At 39.0% G+C, this 24,891-nt stretch overlaps 1 protein-coding gene across 3 annotated transcripts in view; it reads left to right on the top strand.

Moving 5' to 3' along the window:
- Nucleotides 1–13,290: 13,290 nt before the first annotated feature.
- Nucleotides 13,291–24,891, top strand: part of DNAJC13 (DnaJ heat shock protein family (Hsp40) member C13) — a 122,825-nt gene continuing 111,224 nt past the window's right edge. For 2 of the 3 annotated variants that reach the window (XM_079921671.1, XM_079921673.1), the window contains exon 1: nt 13,384–13,529. The gene's annotated coding sequence lies outside the window, so the exon portion shown is untranslated. Of the gene's footprint in view, nt 13,298–13,383; nt 13,530–24,891 lie in introns of those variants that run through there. The other variant, XM_079921672.1, reaches the window with a different exon arrangement.

The raw sequence follows: 24,891 nt of genomic DNA, 5'->3' as shown, positions 1-24,891 counted from the left end.
GGTATTGGTTTGTTTTCTTTGTTCTTTTTATCAGCAAAGCCAGTGTGTTGCTATTGTTTGCTGGCCTGACAGAAAAGGAATCAAAGCTTTCACTGTACAGCCTTCTATTCTTCAGCCAAATGCTGAATCAACAGCCCAGATTCTGTAACAGCTTGGTTTACAGCCTAGACAGCTTCTGTTCGTGTCATGTACTGGGTCACAAAAAGGATAAAGGGAGAACAGAAAGGAGCATGAGAGAGAAGTGAAATGAGCACTTTGAAGGTTATTTGGGCTGGTATCAAATTAGCTCCTCAGGAAGGCAGGACTGGAATTATTAGCTTCCTACTACATATGTTTTTTGTTATTTCATGTGTTGTGGTAAAAATTAATGTTTTGTAAAATCTCTAACCTCATTCAACAGAGTGCATTCAACTATTCTCAACAAATCCTTTTATGATCTTCATAACTCTTTTGGGAATTTTGATTTATTGATTTTTAAAACTGTTAGTGAAGGACTTCCCTGGTGGCACAGTGGTTAAGAATCCTCCTGCCAATGGGTTCGATCTGGGAAGATCCCACGTGTTGTGGAGCAACTAAGCCCATGTGCCACAACTACTGAGCCCACGTGCTACAACTACTGAAGCCCACGTGCCTAGAGCCTGTGCTCCACAACAAGAGAAGCCACTGCAATGAGGAGCCCGTGCACTGCAACGAAGAGTAGCCCCCACTCACTGCAACTAGAGAGAAAGCCTGTGCACAGCAACAAAGACCCAATGCAGCCAAAAAAACAAACAAAACTGTAACTGACTCTACCTAACAAGCACAGTCAAAGTTTTGATGCAAAATCAGATAAGCAGCCTCTAATCCAGAGGTTTGTTAGGGTCTCAGGGTGCCCTCACAGCAGCTCTCACAGTACAAGTTGCTAGAGGGGTTCAGTGACCCCAGGGCTATGAGTTAAAAATGATGACTTTTAATAATGATGGTTGCATTCTGAGCTAGAGGGAGTCAGGCTTTCTTTTGGGACATTCAAGTCACCACACCCTCCCATCTGGTTTGTGGTACTGAATTCCCCATCTTCCAGGAAACTTGCAGTAGAAGAGATGTTCAAGACCACAGTTATGAAAAAAGCAGCAGCAAGGAATGGTTGGCTGCCCTTTTCTACAAAAAACACTCTAATAATCTGAAATTGCATAATTGAAATGCCTCAAGTCAATGAGGACTCTTTTGAGTGACATTAATTAGGGTGTTTTTGTGATCAGTGTTGACTAAGTAGTGAGCTATGTAGGAGTCCTCTTTAACTCCCTTGATGACAGAATGCCTTCTGGTCATTTTTAATGTAAAAGTCCCCTTGACTGAAGTTGGGGGACTGATAAAAAGTGAAGAAAAAAGAAAAAATTAAAGCTGGAGAGAGGAAAAAAGAGAGAGAGAGATCACTTAAACATGTTTGGAGATAAAACCACCTATCCTTGCTCATCCTTTGTATGGGTCACCACCGTTAACTGCTCATGTATATCCACCTGCTCACTTCTTAAAATATTGGGTGAGTGTTCCCAAAGTTGAACTAGGTTTTCCCCTTTTCCCAAGACATCTTTTACCAAATGGAAGAATAGGTGAATGAGTTAAGGAATGAAATTGAGGAAGGCAAAGGAAAGAACCAACAGCTTCTAGGACCTGATTTCTTAATCTACCTGATATACCATGTATACTTGGACTCTGGGCACAAGTCAACTGATAATGTGATAAATTAACTCAGACACTAAAATACTGCCATTTTACCGTTATAAAAGAAAAATATGAAAATTCCCTCTTTACTCCAACCATATGCAGCTTAATTTAAGTTGATTTTGGGTTATTTTGCAGTTTCACTTCCCTCTTGTCATTTATTTGATTTCATTAGAAACAGACTATTTACTTTCCATTTCTTTTATTCCTAATTTAGGCTACAAATGGGCTGTAACTGAGGGAAACTGCAGATGAGGGTAAATCACATTTGCTGTTAATTTGAAATTACAGACCCTTGATCTTTTTGAGGAGGTAATTTATCTATAGGTAATTTTTTTTTTTTGGTACGCGGGCCTCTCACTGTTGTGGCCTCTCCCGCTGTGGGGCACAGGCTCCGGATGCGCAGGCTCAGCGGCCATGGCTCACGGGCCCAGCCGCTCCGCGGCATGTGGGATCTTCCCGGACCGGGGCACGAACCCGCCTCCCCTGCATCGGCAGGTGGACTCTCAACCACTGTGCCACCAGGGAAGCCCTAGGTCAAATTTTAATTTAAAAAATACAGTTTTATAAAATTGATGTTGATAAGAATAAAAAACATAGTCATAGGCATTCTATATTATTCTGAGAAAATGTTCTATAAAGTGTGAAAGAGTTGCACTATTTGTTTTTCCTTCATTAAAAAATTGCTAATATAAATTTTTAGTAGAATTATAACCAGAAGTAACTTCTGAATGAACAAGGAAGGAGGTGATCATGGCTAGTAGAGCTTGTGTGTTAAATGATGTGTAAGCAGTTTAGAGCATGGACTTTAAAATCCAAGAGACCTTTAAAGGCTTTGTGGCTTTCTGGTGAAAAGACGCTGGGAAAGCTAAATAACTTCTCTAAAGTCTTGGGCTCCTTTTCTATAAAATAGGGATAATAATAGCATCTTACTTTACATGGTTGTGATGAAAATTAAATGAGATGATGCATTAAAGTCCTTAGCACAGTACACAAAGTAACTACTCAATAAACAATAGACATAAGATAGGATGATATATGATATGAGATTTCTCTGAAACTGGCACAAAATCAATCAGAATTTTGAATTAACTAGAATATCTTTTCCTTGGTCATTTGAGAGAGTATAGAAAACCCTAAAATAAATTAATAACTTTTTTGGGAAGGTGCTAAAAATAATGATTTACTACATTTTGTTTGTTCTATTTGAATGTTTCACTATTATTATTATTCATCAGGGGTACTTTTGCAAAACCTGGTTGCTTTAGAACCAGTTTGGTTGGTGACAGAGATTTAAATTCAGGAATAAAAATGATTTCATTTTAATATTTGTAAAAAAATCTCAAATTGTTTAACATATGGAAATATAGAAAAAAACAGTTTTCTAATAGTTACATACTTTTCCAGTAATCAATACTGACATGCAGTCACATAGGTTAAAGAAATCCACATTAGAGAAAATATATGTCTCTAAGGTTATATAGAAAAAAAAGGGGGTAAGAAGGACATTAAACGTAATGATCTGGTGAATTTTCAAAGACTTCTTTAATTCAAGCTATCCATATGACTTTTGGAAGATTCTGTTATCAGACCATAAATGATACAACTAAGCCTACAGATGAGACTATATGTTGGAAATTCCTCAGTGTGGAAATGTTAATAACTCTCAGGAAAAGCTTAACTCTCATACTTCTAAATAACTATTACTATATATATTTTCTCTCTGGTGGAAATCAGTGTTAATCATATTGTAATTCTCCTAAAACCACCTGTGACCCCCCCTTAGGCATCTTTTCCTCCACCTGCTGATAGTAATAGTAATCACTACACAGTTTGTGTTCTGGTCATGGCAGAACATCTTAAATTTCCTAAGGAATACAGAGGAAGGACCAAAAGAAAATCTAACTTGTCTATTCTATTTGCTTAAAGTGTACCATTTCACCTATAAGTAAAAACAGTCATTGATTACTTTTAGAAAGTCCTGGGCTTTGGAACCAGGCAGATGTGGGTTCCAATTTAAATTCTAAGTAGCATTTACTTAATTGGGAGGTTTTGGGCAGGTCCTATAAGCTCTCTGAAACTTGAGGAGTTTCCTCATCTGTAGAAAACAGGTAACAGTATGTTGTAGCACAGGGCAGGGCTTATGGTAAACCCCTGATGCACAGGAATGCCCTCCATTTGTAACTCTCCTCTGACCTCTCATGCCTATCTTCAACTCCTCTATTTTCCACATAGTTATATAAACAAATATGTATCCACAGATTAAAAAAAAAATCTCCCCAACTCAGAGTTGGATTTAGCTCATTAGAGATTAGAGGTCCTCAATTTTACACCCATGAAAAAAATCAAGAAAACTCAACAAAATTCTGATTTTCCCCATGATTATTATTTTGATTTTTTTTTTTATAAAACATTGACTAACAAATCCTTTCCAAGGTTTTTTTTTTTCTTTTTAAATTTGGCGGGGGTGGGGGTGGGGGCGTGCATCTTTCCTTTGCTGGTGCCCTAAATACTTGTTTAAACTGCCTACTGTACAATCCAGCACTGCCCCAAATGTTGCATTATTTGCTTTTAGAATTAAGGAGAAAGAGAATAAAAACCACATAAGGAAGAGTGGAAGTTACCACTTTTGGAACATCAGTGGTACTTACTAAATGACCTATAAAAGTTAGTTTCCAACAAACGTAAGGTAGATAGCTAGTGGGAAGCAGCCACATGGCACAGGGATATTGGCTCGGTGCTTTGTGACTGCCTGGAGGGGTGGGATAGGGAGGGTGGGAGGGAGGGAGACGCAAGAGGGAAGAGATATGGGAACATATGTATATGTATAACTGATTCACTTTGTTATAAAGCAGAAACTAACACACCATTGTAAAGCAATTATACCCCAATAAAGCTGTTAAAAAAAAAAAGTTAGTTTCCTTTTGCTCTTCTTTCAGGGTTTTTAAATAGTATTAATTTACTCCTATTATGAAAGTTAAAGATTTGGCTCATTTAGACCATCTCCTTCTCCCTTACCCCATTTTTGAGAGTTTATGAGCTTTACTCTTCTATTATATACGTTTATAATATTAAATAATATTTAATAATATTTCTATCATTAGATAGAATATTTTGATTCTTCTCAAAACAACTGTAGTTGATATATATATTACGTTTATCTCATTGATAAGGAATTAAGATTCAAAGGTTAAGTAGCTACCAAGTGGTAGAATTCAGATTTGAACATTTGCAAGATAGAGCAAAGATAAAAGAAAAAATATATGCTCCCAAGTGAGTGAATACACTGTCAGAAGTGAATACAAATAGGAAAAAACTGGTACCTTACTTGCTGTAACTAAACTATTGTTACTTCCTAGCACAGTGTATTCTTTCTACTTTCAAAGGTTGTCTGACAGGCAGATCTATAATAGATTCAAAGTAACTATAACATTTTTTGAAATTGGGTGGCTGCAATGACTAGTATATGTGAGTTACTTTTGTATCAGTAAGCTTTTTTCCAAATTGTATTTATTAATTGCCTTTTATTTTGCTTTACATTGATTTACTATTTATCTTTTTGCCAAATCCACAGTATGGATTTGAGAACCAGTAACTTAATAAGCTAACTAGTTGAGCTTGAAATACTACTTCCAATATTAGTTTTATTTTCCTTCATGCTAAGTAGGTGGCTGCCACCTCATTTACAGTTGCTTACAAGAAAAATAAAGTTTTACATGAAATAGCAGTCATATCATCTCTATATGGTCAAAGTCAGCAAGAATTTGAGTAATTAAGTTTTATGTTCTTAGGTGAACATAATGTGAATAAGTTATTATCCAATATTAACTAATAGACATCCTTTCCTTCTCGTTTCAATGAACTTTGACAAAATTCATGGGAAGTAAAAGCTTCTGTTGCACCTAGTTAACTTTAGAGGATGTTTTCTCACCTTGATTTAGGTATGAGTGAGCCATTGGCATTCTAAAAACGTCTTCGTGGTCAAATCTTGGCTCCTTATTTCTCAAATATTATGTTGTACAGACAAAAAAACTGTATGCATCTAGGTATTTTTTGCATTGTTAACATTCATGTATATGACTTCAGCAAGTCGACTCTCTCTGTGTTCTCTTGTAAGCAAAGAAATAATGACATCTTTTTTGCATGAACTATTTTACAATTTTTCATGATATATATATTCAAATATGGTTGTCAAGAATGAACACAAACTTCCCCCCTTTTCTGAGTAATAGAATAGTCTAAATGTCTCTTTACATTGTCTTGGTGAGTCCAAAGAAACTCAAGCACAAGGATAATACATATCAGTTGGAAACCCTGAGATTAGCTACATAGGGTGAGGAAACTAACAGTTATTGAGTGGTGAGTAAGCAAATGTTCCGCATATGTTACTTAACTCTCACTACTGTCTCTCAAGGAGGGTATCAATATCCCTAGTTTACAGATAAGGGAACTGGGGCTCAAAGAGGTGTAGACCTGAAATAAATGGACTGCTAGGTATTTCTCCAGCAAAGACGGGCTTATTTGGGATCAGTAGAGAATTGCAATTCTGGATCTGCAACCATGGTGAGCCATGTGCAAGTTCTCCACACAGCAAGGGAAGGAGAATGCTTTTATACAGGGAAAAAAGAAGTTGGGAGGGCTATAGTAAACAATGTGTCTGTTAGGGAAACCACTGTCTGAAACCACCCACTCTGGCCAGGCCCGATAGCAACCACTTGCATGAGTTATCTTCAACAGGAGGTTCTGGCAAGGAACGTGGAACCAACAAGCTACCACCAACCAGAAGAATTCGGGAAAGGTCAAAAGGAGAGAGGAGACTCCAGTCCATATGTCCTATCAACCTCCCAGAATCCTTCCCGCTGAAATTCATCTTGGCTGAGTGATGCATGTGCCACCAGGAAGGACCCTGAGTCAGAATGATTGGCCAGAGACAACCCGGAAACTAATCCCATCACCATAAAACCCAAGACTGCGAGTCACATGGCAGAGCAGTCCTCCTGGGTTCCTTTACCATCCTGATCTCCACCCAGGTGCCCCTTCCCAATAGAGTCTCTTGCTTTGTCAGCACGTGTATCTCTTCAGACAGTTCATTTCGGAGTGTTAGACAAGAGCCCATCTCGGGCCCTGGAAGGGGTCCCCCTTCCTGCAACATGTCCATGGCTTTTCATTGGCAAAGTCCTTGCCAGGAAAAAAAAGGACTCTTACTTCCTCTTGAGCTTGGCTATCATCACAGGGTGAGAGAGCTCCCCCTTCTGGTCTCCCAACTCTATTTAACTGAGATTTCTGTTTATTATCTTTTACAGAGGATAAGGGGCTTGCCTCAGTTCTTTTTACCACCTTTTATTTCCTTCAAGTGCTGATGGCTAAAAACGTCTGAATGTAATAATTTCACAATGGATTGGAAAACTTGTTCACTTCAAAACCCTCTATAGGAAAAAATATGTAAGGCTCTAGATTTTTCTCAAATCTGGTAATACTGGAAGTGTTTGGATTAACTAGTAAGAATACTGAACTAGAAAATCCTCATATTGAAATTGAGCAGGAACCTGAGGGGGCCTCCTGGGTACAAAAGCCTGTCCATGTCCTCCCTTTCTTGTTTGTAGAAAAAGGCTTTTGTCTCCTAGCTCTTCCCTGAGTTCCAAAGAACAGACCAAAGCAGTTACTAATTAGAGAAGTGAAGGAATGCAGAAACAAAGGAAAATCAGCCAAGCAAGAAAAGTAATGATAGCTTAAACTATAGTTCAGCAATAAAACAGAATCCTAGTTCCTCCCCAAGGAATATGCATAACAATCAGATGCATATCTTTGAGTTTTTCTGCAGAAACTAAGACCACCACACAGGTGGAGGATGGTGACTGCATGCTGACCACAAGCATGTAGACCCCAGACTGGTTGGAACCAGCAGGTCAATGATTAAGACTCCTGAAACGTCACACTGTTACCTCACCACTAACCAACCAGAAGAAAGTCATGCACCCTGCAGCTCTACAACAAATGTTTCCTTTAAAAGCATTTCCCTGAAAACCATTAGGAAGTTTGGGTCTTTTGAGCATTAGCTGCCCATGCTCCTTGCTTAGCACCCTGCAATAAAGGCTGTACTTTCCTTCACCACAACCCGGAGTCAGTAGATTGGCTTTATTGCACAGCAGTGAGTGAACCCAAGTTAAGTTCGGTAACCATTTTTTGCAAAAATAGCAGTTAAGGTTAATTTTATTAAGAGAGATGGACACAGAAAGGCCTTTTCCTTAATCAGTTAATATTTCAATAACAGTTTCAAATTGTTAAACCACAGAAAAGGTATTTCATTTTCCCTCTTTATCCAACTCTGATAATATAGTCAGAACTAAATAATTTCCTGTAATTGATTGGAAGTATTGGGGAGGAAGAAATTTTCCCCTACCCTTCTAGATTCTTCTGGATGGTCTAAGCATTAAATGGACATGAGACAAATTAACAGGAGAAGATCAGAGTTTAATAACATGTTTACATGGGAGAGACCTAGGAAAACTGAGTAACCTGTCAAAATGGCTGAAGCCCTTACCTTAAATACCATCCTCAGCTAAAGATAAAAGTAAGTCGAGAATGAGGAGAGTCAGTTAAGAGAGGTTGCAGGAAAAGCACAGTAAACAAGGATGATTTTGTTACAGATTTAGGTCATCGCCTATTCCATTGATAAGAGTTTCTAGAGATTTGGTCATCCTCCTCTTCCAGAGTCAGAGAGGGAGATGCCCTTACAAATGGAGATTTCCCTTACAAATGTAATGTTTCTTACAAAAGTGCAAGTCCTACTTGGTTTTTAGAGCACTTCTAATGTGTGCTGTTTCTCAGAAAATAACCAGCTTAAAACAATTAATATGCCAAGGGACATATTTTAGGGTGGCAAATTCTGCTCTGGAAACTACATACATATATACAGATACATATGTATATATGTCAAGGAATTCTCATGTCAATTTGCCAAATGTTGTCAATAATTTCAAGTCTATATATTAGTAAGGTATAGAGAAACACAAAAACTAAATATATGTGGTGAGATAAACCTTGAGACAGACTACAGGAGACTAATAACAACCACATAAGAAATTAAAATGAAGTCCACTAGAGATCATACTAAGTGAAGTAAGTCAGAAAAAGAAAGACAAATACCATATGATATAACTTATATGTGGAATCTAAAATATGACACAAATGAACTTATCTACGAAACAGAAACAAATTCACAGATATAGAGAACAAAGTTGTGGTTGTCAAGGGCGGGGGTGAGGAAGGGATGGATTGGGAGTTTCGGATTAGCAGATGCAAACTATTATATGTAGAATGGATAAACAACAAGGTCCTAGTGTATAGCACAGGGAACTATTTCAATATCCTGTAATAAACCATAATGGAAAAGAATATGAAAAAGAATACACACACACACACACACACACACATAACTGAATCACTTTGAGTACAGCAGAAATTAACACAGCATTGTAAATCAACTATACTTCAATAAAATAAAATTTTCTAAAACAATAACAAAAAAATGAAGTCCAATAGAAAATGATTCTGTGGGAACTTCAAGCTTGCCAGCTCAACTGGAAAGTATTTTCTAACAGTATGTGTCTGCACAAGACCTTCTAAGCAGCACCATCCAAGAGAAGTTTAACAGGAACCACATATACAATCTTACATTTTCTAGTAGCTACATTTTACAAAAAGAAACAAGTGGGGGCTTCCCTGGTGGCGCAGTGGTTGAGAGTCCGCCTGCCGATGCAGGGGACACGGGTTCGTGCCCCGGTCCGGGAGGATCCCACGTGCCGCAGAGTGGCTGGGCCCGTGAGCCATGGCCGCTGAGCATGCGCGTCCGGAGCCTGTGCTCCGCAACGGGAGAAGCCACAACAGCGAGAGGCCCACGTACCGCAAAAAAAAAAAAAAGAAAAGAAACAAGTGAAGTTAATTTTAATAATGTCTTTTATTTAACTGAATATATATCTAAAATATTTTTTCAACATGTAATCAATATAAAAATTTTAATGCAATATTTTAGATTTTTTCATATTAAATCTGGTATTTTAACTTTATTTCAAGTATTTGGTAGTATGGGGTTAGTGGTTACTATACTTGAAACAGTTCAAATCCTGCTGAATTATGCAGAGTTCTTAGGGATTCATTTAGGATCTGGGCTTTGATATAATTAGGCAGGTCCATTTAACAACAATAGGGAGCTTGACACTCAGGTGTTTGTCTTACGTCTAAAATCTTAAACCTCTCCTGTCTTTTATACTAACGTATGCCACTGATAAAAGCCATTGATATCTAAAAAGCTGTGAAATGTTGTAAATATATATCACATACTTTGTAAATTTGATATATGTGCACTATGAAAGTATCAGAAAAGCTAATGCAAACTCGGATTCTGAATAAAAAGATAAATCCAGAAAGAGAAATTTGAGGGTCATGCCTTGTATTTGTCACTCTTTTTAAAAAGGCAGGGGCTTCCCTGGTGGCGCAGTCGTTGAGAGTCCACCTGCCGATGCAGGGGACACGGGTTCGTGCCCCGGTCCAGGAAGATCCCACATGCCGCGGAGCGGCCGGAGCCTGTGCTCCACAACGGGAGAGGCCACAACAGTGAGAGGCCCGCGTACCGCAAAATAAATAAATAAATAAATAAATAATAAATAAAATAAAAAAAATAAAAAGGCGGGCAAAGACTAGGGAAAGAAGAGACAAGTCCTCCTACGCTTCCTGACAATCATGCTTAGTGCTAGTGTTTTTTGGGTTTTTTTTTAACGTCTTTATTGGAGTGTGTTTTACAATGGTGTGTTAATTTCTGCTGTATAACCAAGTGAATCAGCTATACATACATAGTGCTAGTGTTTTGAGAAGGATACTAACATGTGCAAATCAATTAACAGCAACCAGGGGAATTGTGAAAAGGCTTGAAACCACATCCTGTAAGCAACAGTGGAAAGCACTAGGAATATGGCTTCTGAAGACAGAGGGTGCGGCCAGGGTGGTTAAGCAGAGAGATAATAAGCAGAGGAGAGTGGGGTAGATACGAGGATTTGCTGTATTGGCAAATACTTAAAAGGGGTGTCACAGAAGAGGAATAGGCAAAAATAAATAAATAAAACTACTCGTGAAATAGAGGGCAAGCTGGCTGAATACAAAGAAAGTGGTTTCTAAAACTGCAATGAAAAAAATGCCTTGGAAGCCAGGGAATATCCCACTTTAGTGGAATTTAGGAGGGGTGGGTCAAGGCGGGGGAGGAGGGGAAATTCATGACGCCTAAGGCTCTTCCTAACTCCAAGTATGGATTTTATTTTTCCCAAATATTGAACAGAGAGGTAGTGTGGAGGTTTAATAGTTCACTGGCCTTGATGTTACAAGTCCTGTAGCTAAATCTCGGCTCAACCTTTAGGAGTTAGGTTACCCTGGGTAAGTTTCTTAGACTCTCTTGGTTTGTTTCCTCTATAAAATAAAAATAATACGTCCCATATCTACTTCTGGGATTACTGGAAGGCTTTGTAAACTATAAAATGCTACATAAACACAAATTTCTGTTTCCCTGGGATAAACCAAAGAAGGCCCCTTAACTCAGCCCTCCTATTTCTTTTTCCTTCTCCTCCCTTTGTACTGTATTTCAGGTCCTGTTGTAACCAAGCAGGACCCTATGGGGCCTTCCTGGGACAGATTACCTGCCCCTTCAAGTCCTCCGCCTGCCTCTTGTTTGTGAAAAAAAAACTTTAGCCTCCTAGGCCTTCCCACAGTTTCAAAGAATAAATTTAATCAAAGAAGTGAGAAGCTGCAGAAACAAAGGAAAACAGTCAACCAAGACAAAATAATAATAGTTTAGCCATTAAACAAAGTCAAGGACCTTTAGTTTGTTCTCAAGGGCTATAGATAATATTCTGAGACATATCCTTTAAGCTGTTTTGCAGATACTGAAACCCCCACCAGGTGGAAGAGGTTAACTGTACACTGCCTACAAGCATGCAGACCCCAGATGGATTGGAACCAGAAGGCTGATGATGTTGACTCCTGATTACCTCACCACCAAACAATCAGAAGAATGTCCCTGAGCTGATCACACACTCCACAATCCTCTCCCTCACCCTGCCTTTAAAAACCTTTCCCTGAAAGCCACAGGGGAGTTCAGGTCTTTTGAGCATTAGGGGCCTGCACTCCTTATTTGACACCTACAATAAACACTGCACTTTCCTTCCCCACAACCTGGTGTCAGTACATTGGCTTTACTATGCACCGGAGCCAGCGGGTCCAAGTTTGTTTCCGAAATAGTATTCCCACACCCAGCTATTCCTGGTGCCACCCCTTAGATGTACCTTATCTTACTGATGGAATACAGGAAAGTCTACTGTAAGGATAAATGCAGTCTTTTTCTACCTCAAGGTAGGGCAAAGGGTCAAAACAGTCAGGAAACAAAATTTGTAACAGCCATTGTCTACATTCTTCATCTTGCAATTGCCATCTCTAAAAACGAGCCAACCAGTGCAAGGACCGCCAAAGAAAATATTATACTATTTCAGGATTGCTCTACTGAGGATTAAACCTCCTACCAGAGACCTTTAACCCTCATTAAAAAAATGAATTCATGCCAGCCACCTACACCACCCATGTTTTGAAGTTTGCAGCAGAATTTTAAAGTTTGCACTGTTAAAACCAAAAAGAACTGGATTAACTTCAAATTATTTTTGAACTGTGGTCTTTAGATTTCAGGTCTGAGAGTGGAGACTGAACTTAATTAAACCCTTACCCACAGGTAACACATACTATCACATCTTTTCTGTAACCTGATTCCCCTCCCCCAGCTTCCATATACGTTCAGGGAGATAGCATCGAAGGTACAGGTCCTAGAGTGAGATTGCTTGGGTCCACTACTGTGGAGAGGGGCCTCAATTTATCTGCAACACAAAGATAATTCCTACTTCACAGAGTTGAGGATTAACTAAGTAAACCCCTTGACACGTGATCAGCAATAAAAGGGAGCTATCAGTACTATTCTGGCACTCCCACCACCAAAAGGCTGTCGGTATTTCCGAAGCTTTGGTCTCCGTGACTTCCCAAACCAACCGATATTTAAACCCTTTTCAGCTGTCTTCTGGGAGTGTCAACAGCAAGTGAAACTGCCGGCTCGCGATCCACCAAACCGGGTATAGACTGCCTCGAGGATACTCCATGGCACTTTAAGTCAAGACTAGGTAAATGCTTTAAAACAAGACCTCAGGGGATTAGGAGTGCAAAACCCGTGCCGCGTCACGACCACTGGAGGCACTCAGCCACACGCTGAAAGACGGGTTCCCTTCCCGCGCTGCATGGACTCCAAATCCCACTGCCGGCCTCGACATTCTGCGCATGTCTAACTGCATTGAGTGAGGAGGGCGGGCGAAGCAGCTAGCAGAGTAGCGGGCGGAACGCGGAATTTCATTGAAAGCGGGCGAATAAGACGCGGAGGGCTGGATGCGAGAGGGCGGAGCAGAAAGCGGAAGAATTGAAATCAGCTGACCGGGTCTTGTGACAGCCTGGGCGGGGGCGACGCAGGCGTATTGGAACGCGGTCGCTCAAAGCCTGTGCGAAGATGGCGGCCTCCAGAGTGAGCTTCTGAGAGGCAGAGGGAGGAGGCGGAGGGGGCGAAGGGGGCGGAGGGGGCGGGGAGGCAGCGCCGCCGCGGCATCAGGACCCCGCGGGAGCAGAGCTAAAGGGCCCTCGCGGGGGAAAGGGGAAGTGGCGAGGGAAAGGAGGCCGGAGAGCGCCTCATCCCACTCTGGACGTTGAGCCGGCGGCGGGAGGAGCTCGGGCTGGAGCCTCTCCAGCCTCCCGCGAAGGTAAATCACTACGGGCACCGGACTCTGGAGCTCTGCTTTACCCCCTCGCCATGCCGCGGGGACTTGGGGGACCAACAGCAGGGAGAAGGAGGGGTGGTGTCTGGGCTGCAACTTCCTTCAGTTAAGGAAAGCAGATTACCCTCCCCCCAGACTGCTGGTCTGGTTCCTGCCCTCCGACCCCGCCCGCCCCCCGCGGTTTTGAGTGACAGTCGCCCAGGGCCCTGCCTTGTTCAGCCCCTCCCCTCTTTTTGCCTCGTTTTCTGGTTTTCTACCCATCACGGTCCCCCACTCCACTCTGCACATCCTTACCCCACACAGCCCTTATTCCTTTCTGGGCTCCGCCCTCGGGATTCCCTTCCAGCTTCCTAGTCTGAGCACTCTTCCCGCTGGAGGCCGGGAACTCTTGTTTCCTTGGGTGGGCGACCCTCCTTCCTCCCACGCCCTGCATAGACTTTATTTGCTTAGCTTTGTTTCGTTTTGTTAGGAATTGGGGAGCACCCGCGTGGTTTCTTCTCTAGTTCCTCCCTAATCCAAAATGAAGTTTTCTTCCACAGCTTTTCCTTTTTGCAAGGTAGCTTATTCACAGGGGCCTTTCCTTCGCTGCTGTGATTTTGCCTCTGAATGCGGCCTTTGGAGTGGATGAAATAGGACTTAGACGCTTAGTGAAGAGGCTGTTAAACGCGGATTTGACTTAGGGCACATAAGAAGAGTGTATTCCCTTAAATTGTCTCCTTACTGTAGGATGTTAAGTTAACCACTCTTGTCTTGAGATTGTTACCTGTATCATTTGCTTAGGGGAGAAAATTAGAAATCTTCCCCAGATGTGGCGATGGTTTCCTGAAGTAATGATTTCTCAATTCCCCTCTCTGCTTTTCCCTTTGACCCGACCTTGATTTCTCTCAGGGCCTCTACCTGATGCTGTTGCCTCACTGTGAAGGACTTTATACTGTAGGGTTATTTTGAGCGTCTTGGAATATAGTGTCTTGGGTAAAAAGTTAAATTTCAGAATATTTCTTCAGGACCTGTCCCGAGGATTGTCTTACTGTGTTTTCTTTCTTGCTTGATGGATCTGGTAGATTTCTAGGTTTGAAAGTACTGTCAGCAGAGTTTAAGGAAATTACTCACGGTGGTCAGGTTTTGTAGTTATGTTACCAGTACTCTGTGAGTTTACGGGAATATGAAACAGAACTTGCCTTTAAAAAAAAAAAAAAAGGAAATTTAGAAAATTACTTGTCAGTAATTGGGTATCCCCAAAAGACTTGATTTCACTAGTCTTTAGAAAGTGCTTTATTGTTTGACTTAATTTAGGATATAACGTAAGATCTTGTTAACATTTTAAATGTAATGTGAAACAGTTTAAGCAGCTATGTCTCAAACTTGGCTTTTGCGATTAATATCACAATGGAACATAAGTCCATCCTTGTTTAGAAATATTACATTATACTCCTTGTTTGAAAACAGGAAGTAGAACATATTAAGGGAGGAAAAGAGGAGTCAGAAGGTTAAGAGATAGGAATGTAAAGCTGTAGTGCAGTTCATGGAAAATATCACAATTTGTATTCCACTGGGAGGTAATGGATATTCCTGTTTTTCTAAAGTGGCAGTAGTAAATAGTCTAAAATATATGAATGGTATGAGAGGGAAAGTTATGGAATTATGGAAAGCATAAATTCTTATTTGTAAGAATTAACTTTATCCACAAAATGGAAGCTGGTTGCTTAGGTGGACCGAAACAATACTGGCTATATTACTGAATTTGTAAAAAGGTTGGTAGTGGAGTCAGGTTCTCAGTAGCTGTTAAATTCTGGTTGAAATAAAATGTTTTAACTAATTTGGCTCCATTCCTCAACCAGTTCTATTTACACAGGTGAACTTGAGGTTTCCTTCACACATACCTTTCCCCTTTTTCTCTGACTGAAATACTTAAAATTGGTAAAATAGAAGTAAGGCTAAGCAGATAAACTAGCAAAAATTTTGTTGCTACTAATACTGTAGTTTTAGGCCTAAATGTTAACTGTAATACTTATTAGTGGTTAAAGGGGAGTTGTTTTGAAAGAGATCCTTTAAGTCAGTGTATCTCAACTTTATCAAACCCAATAAATGCCAACTTTTTATTTCAAATAATTAGTAACAGCCCCTTTACTATCCTGAAATAATAGTTTATAAATAATATAACCACCTTCTGGCTTTGGCCCTGGGACAAAAAGAAGCTTTGCTTCCACTGTTAGAACAAAAAAGAACTGGACTAACTTTAAATTCATGACTTTTTTTTTTTTTGAAACCTATTAAAAAGCTGAGGCCACAGAGCAAACCACTGGCCCAAAGTTTAAGGAGAGAAAGAGTATGTATGAACTGACATTCACCTTCAGTAGACACAGCTGGACACTGTTAAGAAGCGTTCAGCTAGAATAGCTGACAAGAAAAGGAAGCCTGGGTGCACCTTCTTCCAATCTCTTTACCTACAAACCTCACTGGGTACTCCTAGAAAAGACTGGGTTGAGCTCTGGGGAGTGTCTGCTGTGGTGCTGACCCAAAGGAGGAGAAGAGCAGCAGAACTTTCTGGAGGGGCAAGAAAACTGTGCTCTGAGCCTTCCCCTCTGTCTGTTCTATGGAACAAAAGCCTTAATCTGTGGAGGGAAGGGCATCTCTGCTAGCAGGCCCTGCTGGTGAGCATTCATTGAGCTGGGGGAAGACAAAAGTAGGGGGAAAGAATCTTCTCTTGGGGGAGGGGCACTGAGCCCCAAACTGCAGCCTGGGGAAACAGGAAGATCACACCCCTGTGATCCAGAGACACAGTGTATGTCTAAGAGTAAACCTTAATCAGAACAACAGAGACTGTACCCCCAACTCACTGCCATCAAGCTAAGAAGCTGTGAATAATAAGCAACTGCAAAATACTACAAGGTGAAGAACAAGATTATGCAAAGAGGCTCAGGGCAAAGAATCAAATAGACATTGCTTTAGTAAACCACCCCCCACCATAGGCACAAGCTATTCTTTAGATATTCGAAGGCTGTGGTACACTGAGGATAACCGTAGCAACAGCAAAATCATAAACCCAGCCCAACTCCTAACACCCAGCACTAAAGACCTAGCAAAGAAAAGGTGTGCCCATTTCCTGTCACAAAAATTATTTACTTCGGGCTTCCCTGGTGGCGCAGTGGTTGAGAGTCCGCCTGCCGATGCAGGGGACACGGGTTCGTGCCCCGGTCCGGGAAGATCCCACATGCCGCGGAGCGGCTGGGCCCGTGAGCCATGGCCGCTGAGCCTGCGCGTCCGGAGTCTGTGCTCCGCAACGGGAGAGGCCACAACAGTGAGAGGCCCGCGTACCAGAAAAAAAAAAAAATTATTTACCTCTATCTCTACTGTCTTATACATGTCCAGCTTTCAACAAAAAATTACAAGTCATACAAAAGGCAAAAAAAAATTCCCAAGAGAAAGAGCAATAATCAGAAATACTCTTTGATTAATGCAGATGCTACTATCTGGTAAGGAATTTAAAATGACTATAATTAATATGTTAAAGGTATGAACAAAAAGTGGACAATGTACAAGATCAGGTGGGTAATTTCAGCTGAGAGACAGAAACTATAAGAAAGAATCAAAAGGAAATGTTAGAAGTTTCATTACATAGTAAAGAGCTGCAGAATGCCTTTGGGCTCATCAATAGATTTGACACAACCAAGGAAAGAATCAGTGAACTTGTAGATGTCAGAAATTATCCAACTGAAACACAAAAAAGAGTTCAAAAAAAGAACAAGATCTTGGGGATAATATCAAACATTTATTATAAATACATGCATAGTTGGAATCCCAGAAGAGAACAGAGCAGAAGAAATATTGAAATATTTGAGGAAATAATAGAAAATTTCCCCAAATTAATGTCAGACATTAAACCACAGGTGCAAGAAGCTTAGAGAACACCAAGCAGGATAAATACCTGCCCCTTAAAAAACCAACACAAAACACACCTAGACATAGCAAATTCAAGCTGATGTAAGCAAAGGACAAAGAGAAACTCTTGAAGGTAGCCAAAGAGAAGCATTACAGAGGAACAAAGGTAAGAGTTACAGCAGAGAAACCATGCAAGCAAGAAGACAGCTGAGTGACAACTTTAAAGTACTGAAAGAAAAAATAAGAAATATAAAAAATGAAGACAAAATATAGATACTCTGAAAAGCCATGAGAATTCAAAGTATAATCTCTCAGTTTGTATGATATATGTATTCCTGGAAAATTATGTGCATATTAAACTGCAAAACATACTTTGTGATTTGTATTTTAACATAAAACTAAATTCTGGGGTTAACTATAAATAGGCTTTTATCTATGTGAATGACCACTTGGATATTTGAAAGTCACTTGAGGACAATTCTTCAATCTATGGGACTGTCTTATACATTAAGGGGTATCTAGCCCCATCCAGTAAGTCCTAGTAGTGTTTCTAATCATAGTGTCTCAAGGATCAGCATTCCCCCCCCCACCTCCACCCCTGCAACCATTACTTTAATTCAGAATTTTAATCAGTGTTTTCAGCATGTTTTTCTGCTTCAGCAGTGTTCACACATGCTTAGCACATGCCAGTCAGTAACGTCTCTTGTCATATGGTGTGATTCTTAGTTCTGGGAACTCCTTTGAGAATCACTGATTTAGGGGATATCTTTGTAGCAAGTAACTTAAGCCAACATGGTTGTGATCATTTTTGCAAACTTAAGACACAGTTGCCTGTGCAAAGTTACATTTAAGTATGGTTCAGTCAATAAAGCTGAGCATAATTTGCTAGTAGTTCTTTTCAGATGCTCTTAAGTTTATTCAGCAGCCTACATATTTGAGTTTTACTTGTACTTTTATGGACTACTTAAGAGGAAGAGTGATCTCTAAAATAAAGTCTGAAATCAGTGGGGTTTTTATAGTTTCAGAACTTAAGTTGCCCTTAGAAGTAGGCCACACTGCTTATGCTGTGTTCACATATTTAGCACATGCCCATTGGTAATATCTTTTTTGCAGTTGATCAATAAGAATTTGACCTTTTGATGAACAAATTGAAAACAAAATCCCTAAAGCAATCTAAATTATTTTAATGTTCTGATTTTGCCAAGTATAGTTGTGAAACATAATGGAAGGATTGATAAGGTTATGATTAGACTTTCTCTAATGTGTAATAAATTCTGTACTAATTATATTAAAATTTAAATTCTCTTACTAGTGCTGTGGGGTTTCTCTCTCCCTCAGACTTGTACAGATGTATTTTGGATGTTTATCAAATCTTAGAGTAGATAAGCCATTTCTCTCTATAAGCCATTTCTCTCCCCAAACTAATAGGACTGGGTTTAATTTTAAAAGTAGAATTTTCCTTTTTTTTTTTTTTTAAGATAACTGGTAGATTTGGAAGTGTTCTGTAAACTGTGAAGCACTATGGCAGAGTTAGGAATAATAGCGATTTTTCGGAAAGAGCCAAACTAGAAGCCTACTGTTGTTGCTATTTTGTATTGGGTGAAAGAAAGGGAAATTGCAGCCACTTAAACTCTTTGTCTTTTACTAGTATAAAGAGCACAGGGTTTGGGTATTAAGATGCTTACTGTAAAACTTTCTTCAAGTTATATTTGTTATATGCTTAGGAAATTTAGTCCCCCATTATGCGTTTACTATATTGTTAAGAAAAACAAGTTAAAATGTGGAATTTTTTACCATTAGGGTCTATTTAGCATATTAGAGCAAGATTATTAAGTGCCTGTTTGTGAGCTGAAGAACAGTTTATTGAACTAGTACATTTTGTTCTTGCATAAGCCAAGTTAGCTTCAAAGATAAAATGAAATAGAAATTGTGTCTAGAAAGTTTTAAGAATGTGTGCAAACTAAAAATGTGTAAGTGATCAGTACCACTGATTTCACAGAATTGCTTAAGTGAACACATTTCTTAGTTGTTTTTTTGTTTTTCTCCAGGTGAATATTTTAAGGCATTTTTAAGTTTTGGAAAGGGAAGAGTAATAACCATGCATCTTTCCTGGCAAAAATATTAATTTCTTTTTTACAACAGATAGACGTCTATTTTGTGAGAAATAAGAATTATTCCCTCAGATTGAATCTAAAATATGAAGAGATAGGTATCTTTTTCAATATCTGATTTACATTGAAGAGAAAAAGCCAGCAAAATTAACTGCTGTGGTATATATGCTTGCTTCTCCCCCCATGGAGATCATACTAAGTGTTTCTTCAGATTTAGGGGTTGCTTTTGAATTTCTCTTGCCCTTTTATTTCATGAATATATATTCAGTTTCTAATTGGAGAGGAATGGATTTTTTTAAAGAGAATGAGGGGATCTTAGATTATTTTTCCCTATGGTGGCAGAAGTATTTGAAAGTTTATTTTAATGTGGCAGACAATTCAGAGGTTTCAATATTGTAACTTCTGGGCAATTATTTGGAGATGTGATTGTCAGCTGAAATTTGGTGTTACCACTGGCTTTCTTACCACATTTATTTCTGGAGTTATCGGGTTCTTCAGCAAGTTAAGAAAGCTAAGATAGGGTGTACTAAAACCTTACTTTGTGATCTATTTTATAGTTATTTAAAGATCCCTGTATGGTAGGTGTCATACACATTACATATTACTGATTTGTTGTTTATTTAGAAGGAAATGCTTTTGCCTATACTTGAGTTATATATTAAAACATGAAAATTTAAAAAGATGGTTAAGGTTCATATCAGTTTTCTTTCATACACAGCACATTCTAAGACAGTCTAGTTGTAGCTTTTTAATGTGGGTAAAAATTAATGTTCTGTTAACCATTTATATTTTTTACCTTTTATTTGAAACTGAACTAACCTAGTGATATAATTCACTTAGGTTTTGAATCTAGTTACAAATAAAACTAGGTGTTTAAGGGCTTCCCTGATGGCGCAGTGGTTGAGAGTCCGCCTGCTGATGCAGGGGACACGGGTTCGCACCGCGGTCGGGGAAGATCCCACATGCCGCGGAGCGGCTGGGCCCGTGAGCCATGGCCGCTGAGCCTGCGCGCCATGGCCGCTGAGCCTGCGCGTCCGGAGCCTGTGCTCCGCAGCGGGAGAGGCCACAACAGTGAGAGGCCCGCATACCGCAACAACAACAAAAAAGTAATCAGTCCTAAAAAAAAAAAAAAAAAAACTAGGTCTTTAAGAAGCCAGTAATAAGGGATTCTCTCTTCTGTCATTACTAAGGATTAGCCTTTGACTTAGCAATCGTTCTCCTTCCTCCTGCATTTTCAGTAGGATATAGATGTATGAGGAAGTATTAAGTTCATAAATTAGTTTCTATCATGTGAATGTCTACCATATTTTCAGGTGTAGTTTTACAATGTAGCAGAAAAGCAGTGTTTCTTTTGTAGGAGAGTTTGGTCAGAAAATAAAGGCAAATGTAGTTTTCCCCCAATTTAAAAGTTTTCACCTATAGCCAAGTTGAAAGAAATTTACATTAGGCTCCCCTATATTCACCTCCAAGATTTACACATTAATATCTTGCTATACTTGATTTATCACGTATCTATCCATCTTTCTATTCACCTTATTTTTTGATGCATTTCAAGACAACCTCATGTTTTTAATTCATTATTTGAGAGCAGAGTTAATGATGAAAGAGTTCATTCTTTCATTTTATAGAGTCAAGCTGGAAAGTTAATATCTGCTCTCTGGAAGTTGTCATATTTGTGTAAAAATCATTTCCAGTTGGTCATGCAAAATGTATGCTTTGAAGGCAAGTAGCCTTGATTAAAGCCAATTCCTTCATTCATTCACTAGTGTATTATTTTTCTGAGCATACTCATTCAGCCCTGGCTAAGTGCTCTGTTTGAGTTTTTACTTAACACAAGCCATGCACGTAGACTTAATTTTGCTATGTGTGCAAATTCTTTTGCTTATAGCCTGGCCGTAATCTGCTTGGGTGCTTGTGGTGTTGAGTCCCTTCATTCTGCTTTTTGTTCTTAGTGTCATTTTGATGTAGTCTTCTCTCATTGGACCCTCAAATCCTGCAATTTTTCGTCAAAATCATACCATCCAAAAGATTGTTCTCATTTTATCCATAAATGATCTTAAATGGATTGTCAGTTTTGCTGCCAGTAATAAAGAATGTGAGAACGTTAAGTGTTGTTTGAAAGCATGAAGCAAGGGAGCTCATTGAAAAAGGTGAATCTAGCCAAAATGCCAGTTAACTTGAATTTGACTTTTTAACCCTTAGTACAGTTCTCTCAAAAGAACAAACTGAGAAGTTGCAGAAAGGCTCTGTTGGTGGTATAATATTAGGATACAGAATAAGAGTAAGTAAAGCCAACTTTAGAGTTTAAGTGAAGCAGAATTACAGGGACTTCCCTGGTGGTGCAGTGGTTAAGAATCTGCCTGCCAATGCAGGGGACATGGGTTCGAGCCCTGGTCCGGGAAGATCCCACATGCCGCGGAGCAGCTAAGCCCGTGTGCCGCAACTACTGAGCCTGCGCTCTAGAGGCTGCGAGTCACAACTACTGAAGCCTGCATGCCCTAGAGCCCGCGTACTGCAACAAGAGAAGCCACCGCAGTGAGGAGCCTGCACACCACAATGAAGAGTAGCCCCCGCTCGCCGCAACTAGAGAAAAGCCCCTGCGCAGCAATGAAGACCTAACGCAGCCAAAAATAAATAAAACTAAAAAAAAATTAGAGATACTTTCAATGTGATTTAGTTACAAAGGGCATGTAAACTTGAGTTTTTCTCATCAAAAAGGTCTTTGAGAATTTGAAGTGGGACAGTCCTGCAGGGAAGGAGATGAAATTTAAGCGGTAATTAGTTTGAACAGATAAATTCTTGCTAATTTGAATAGCACCTTAGCAACTGGCAGGATGGCAAATGCTGATGATACAGCTGCTACCAAGATCTCATCCAACAATTTTTACACTTTTTTAGCTGGACAATTTGTTGTTTTTTATCGAATATACCTATAAATGACTTATGCTATTTTGCTTGATGCTAGAAATTCTGCAGATTTTTCATCGCTATTAATGCGAATTATGGTTGCTTATGAGTTTTTGCCTGTAAGCAACAGTTCTAGAACCACTTTTAGAGCTTATTTAAGAACTATACAGAGGAGATAATTGAATGGGGATTAAATTATTTTTATGGAGTTTTATGGAAACTTTTTTTCCAACAGTTTCATAAGCTGTAACTTATAGGCATCAAACATAAATTTTAAAACATTAGGTTGGTTTCAGGTAAAGAAGCATTTCTAAGAGCTGAAATTCTAAATGCCTAAGTGGGAGATATGTAGTAGATAAGATTGACTTGCAAAATAGTATATTTTGTAGGAATAAAGTTGAAATAAAGAGAAGCTTATAGTTAAGATGATTTTTTTTTTTTTTTGCGGTACGCGGGCCTCTCACTGTTGTGGCCTCTCCCGTTGCGGAGCACAGGCTCCAGACGCGCAGGCTCAGCGGCCATGGCTCACGGGCCTAGCCACTCCACAGCATGTGGGATCTTCCTGGACCGGGACACGAACCCGTGTCCCCTGCATCGGCAGGTGGACTGTCAACCACTGCGCCACCAGGGAAGCCCCTAAGATGATTTTTTTTAAATGTCATCTATCATGGTTATCTTGGCTTTTATATTTTTTCTTTTTAAAAACACTTTAGGAAAGAAATTGTAAAGAATAAAATAATAATAATGATAATACCCTGATGTACTCCGTCCAGTTTAAGAAATATGATATATTGGTATAGTTATTTTTGAATGAGCACATTAAAAACTATGAATACTGATTAAATCAATAGAACACTATTTTTGAAAGTAGAAGTTCTATGTGACACATATTGATGATATACATTGAATAGTACAAGGGCTGAAGTTAATAGATAAAAGATTTAGGATCAAGTAATTTAATAAGAACTTTCCCTCCATAATGCCTTAAAAAGTACAGGGGCCTGTAGGTAATCTTGAAAATGAAATAATAATGCTCCAAATAACTATTGCATATTTGGGTTAGTATATTTAAAGTACAGTAGTAATTATTATGATTGCTAACAAAAATATATTTTTGAGTGCTTATTCTGATCCAGACATCACACTAACCCGTTTATTCAAGTTATCTCACTTGGTCCTCACCATGGCCTTTTGAGACAGATACTGTCATCCCTATTTTATAGATAAACTGTGATTCTGAGAAGATAGGAAACTTTTGTTCAAGGTCATGCAGCCAGTAAATGGCAGTTATCACTAGTTTGTCTTTGACCATAAGTAATATTTTTAAAACTCACCACTTTTATCTTGGTGATAGCTTATTAAAACTACTTCAGCTTGTGTCTTATTAACACTAGCTTCTTGTGCTCATCATTAGTTAATGTTTAGTGTGTGCGATAGCAACTCTAGTTATCTGTGCTATAGGGAGGTATTCCAAGTGGGTCTTCCCAGATTGAATTATCACTTGACCACGGCACTTGGGGGACCTCTAGACTTGCTTTTACTCATTTTCCAATGGTTCTTTTGAAGTTGTTCCAACTGTCACTTTAAATGATACATAGTCAAGCTCAGAATATTTTTGTCTTATTTTTCTGCATTTTTCTGGTATCTGTGCATTACCATTATCCACTAGTGAATTATCTGTGTGTCTAGAAATATCCTCATGGTCTGAAAGAGTTAATGCAGTTTCCACACCAATTACCTTCATTAGATGAAATGACTTTATCGCAAAGTGGTTGAGGTTTTATTGAGCATATAAAATAGATTTACTTGAAAATGGAGAGGTTAATATTGCACCTTTGGGAAGTAGGTCCCAACCTATCTCATTAATCTGATTGTTTTAAAAGCTCATTGTTTGTTAGAATAGTATTTTTCTGTTGAATTCTCCTTAAAAAGTATCCTGAAACCACATATTGGTAGCAGATTTCTGTTGTCATGTATTTGTTTTGAACACTTCATTTTTTTAAAAATATGTAAGTTTATCTATAGGTGGAAACATTTAAAATGTTTATTTTTACATAGTAGAGTATTTCAGCATTGGCAACATCTTTTTTGTTTTATTTCTTTTGCCCTGTGTTAAGTACTGTAATTTGTTTCACTGCTTGAAATTGTGAGTTTCAAAGTTTCCAACAATTGCCTAATCATATTTCCAGGTGAAGATAATAATTGGAACTAGTTCTGAATTAATCTAGGAATGTGCTGTCAATGATAAGTCTGTAATTACATGGTCAGAATGAATTTATTTTGATTTTCTAAATTTGAAGGAAGGTATTATAGTTAAGCTTAAGTTCATAGAATGTGGAGTTAAGCAGGTTGAGTTCAAAAGCCTGGTCCAATCACTTACCAGTTGTTGTGACCTTAGAGAAGTGGTTTAATTTCTCTAATTCTGTTTTCTTGTCAATAAAATGGGGATC

The sequence above is a fragment of the Stenella coeruleoalba genome, assembly GCF_951394435.1.
Source record: "Stenella coeruleoalba genome assembly, chromosome: 5".
NCBI lineage: Eukaryota > Metazoa > Chordata > Mammalia > Artiodactyla > Delphinidae > Stenella > Stenella coeruleoalba.
This window is presented reverse-complemented; position numbering and strand designations above follow the sequence as displayed.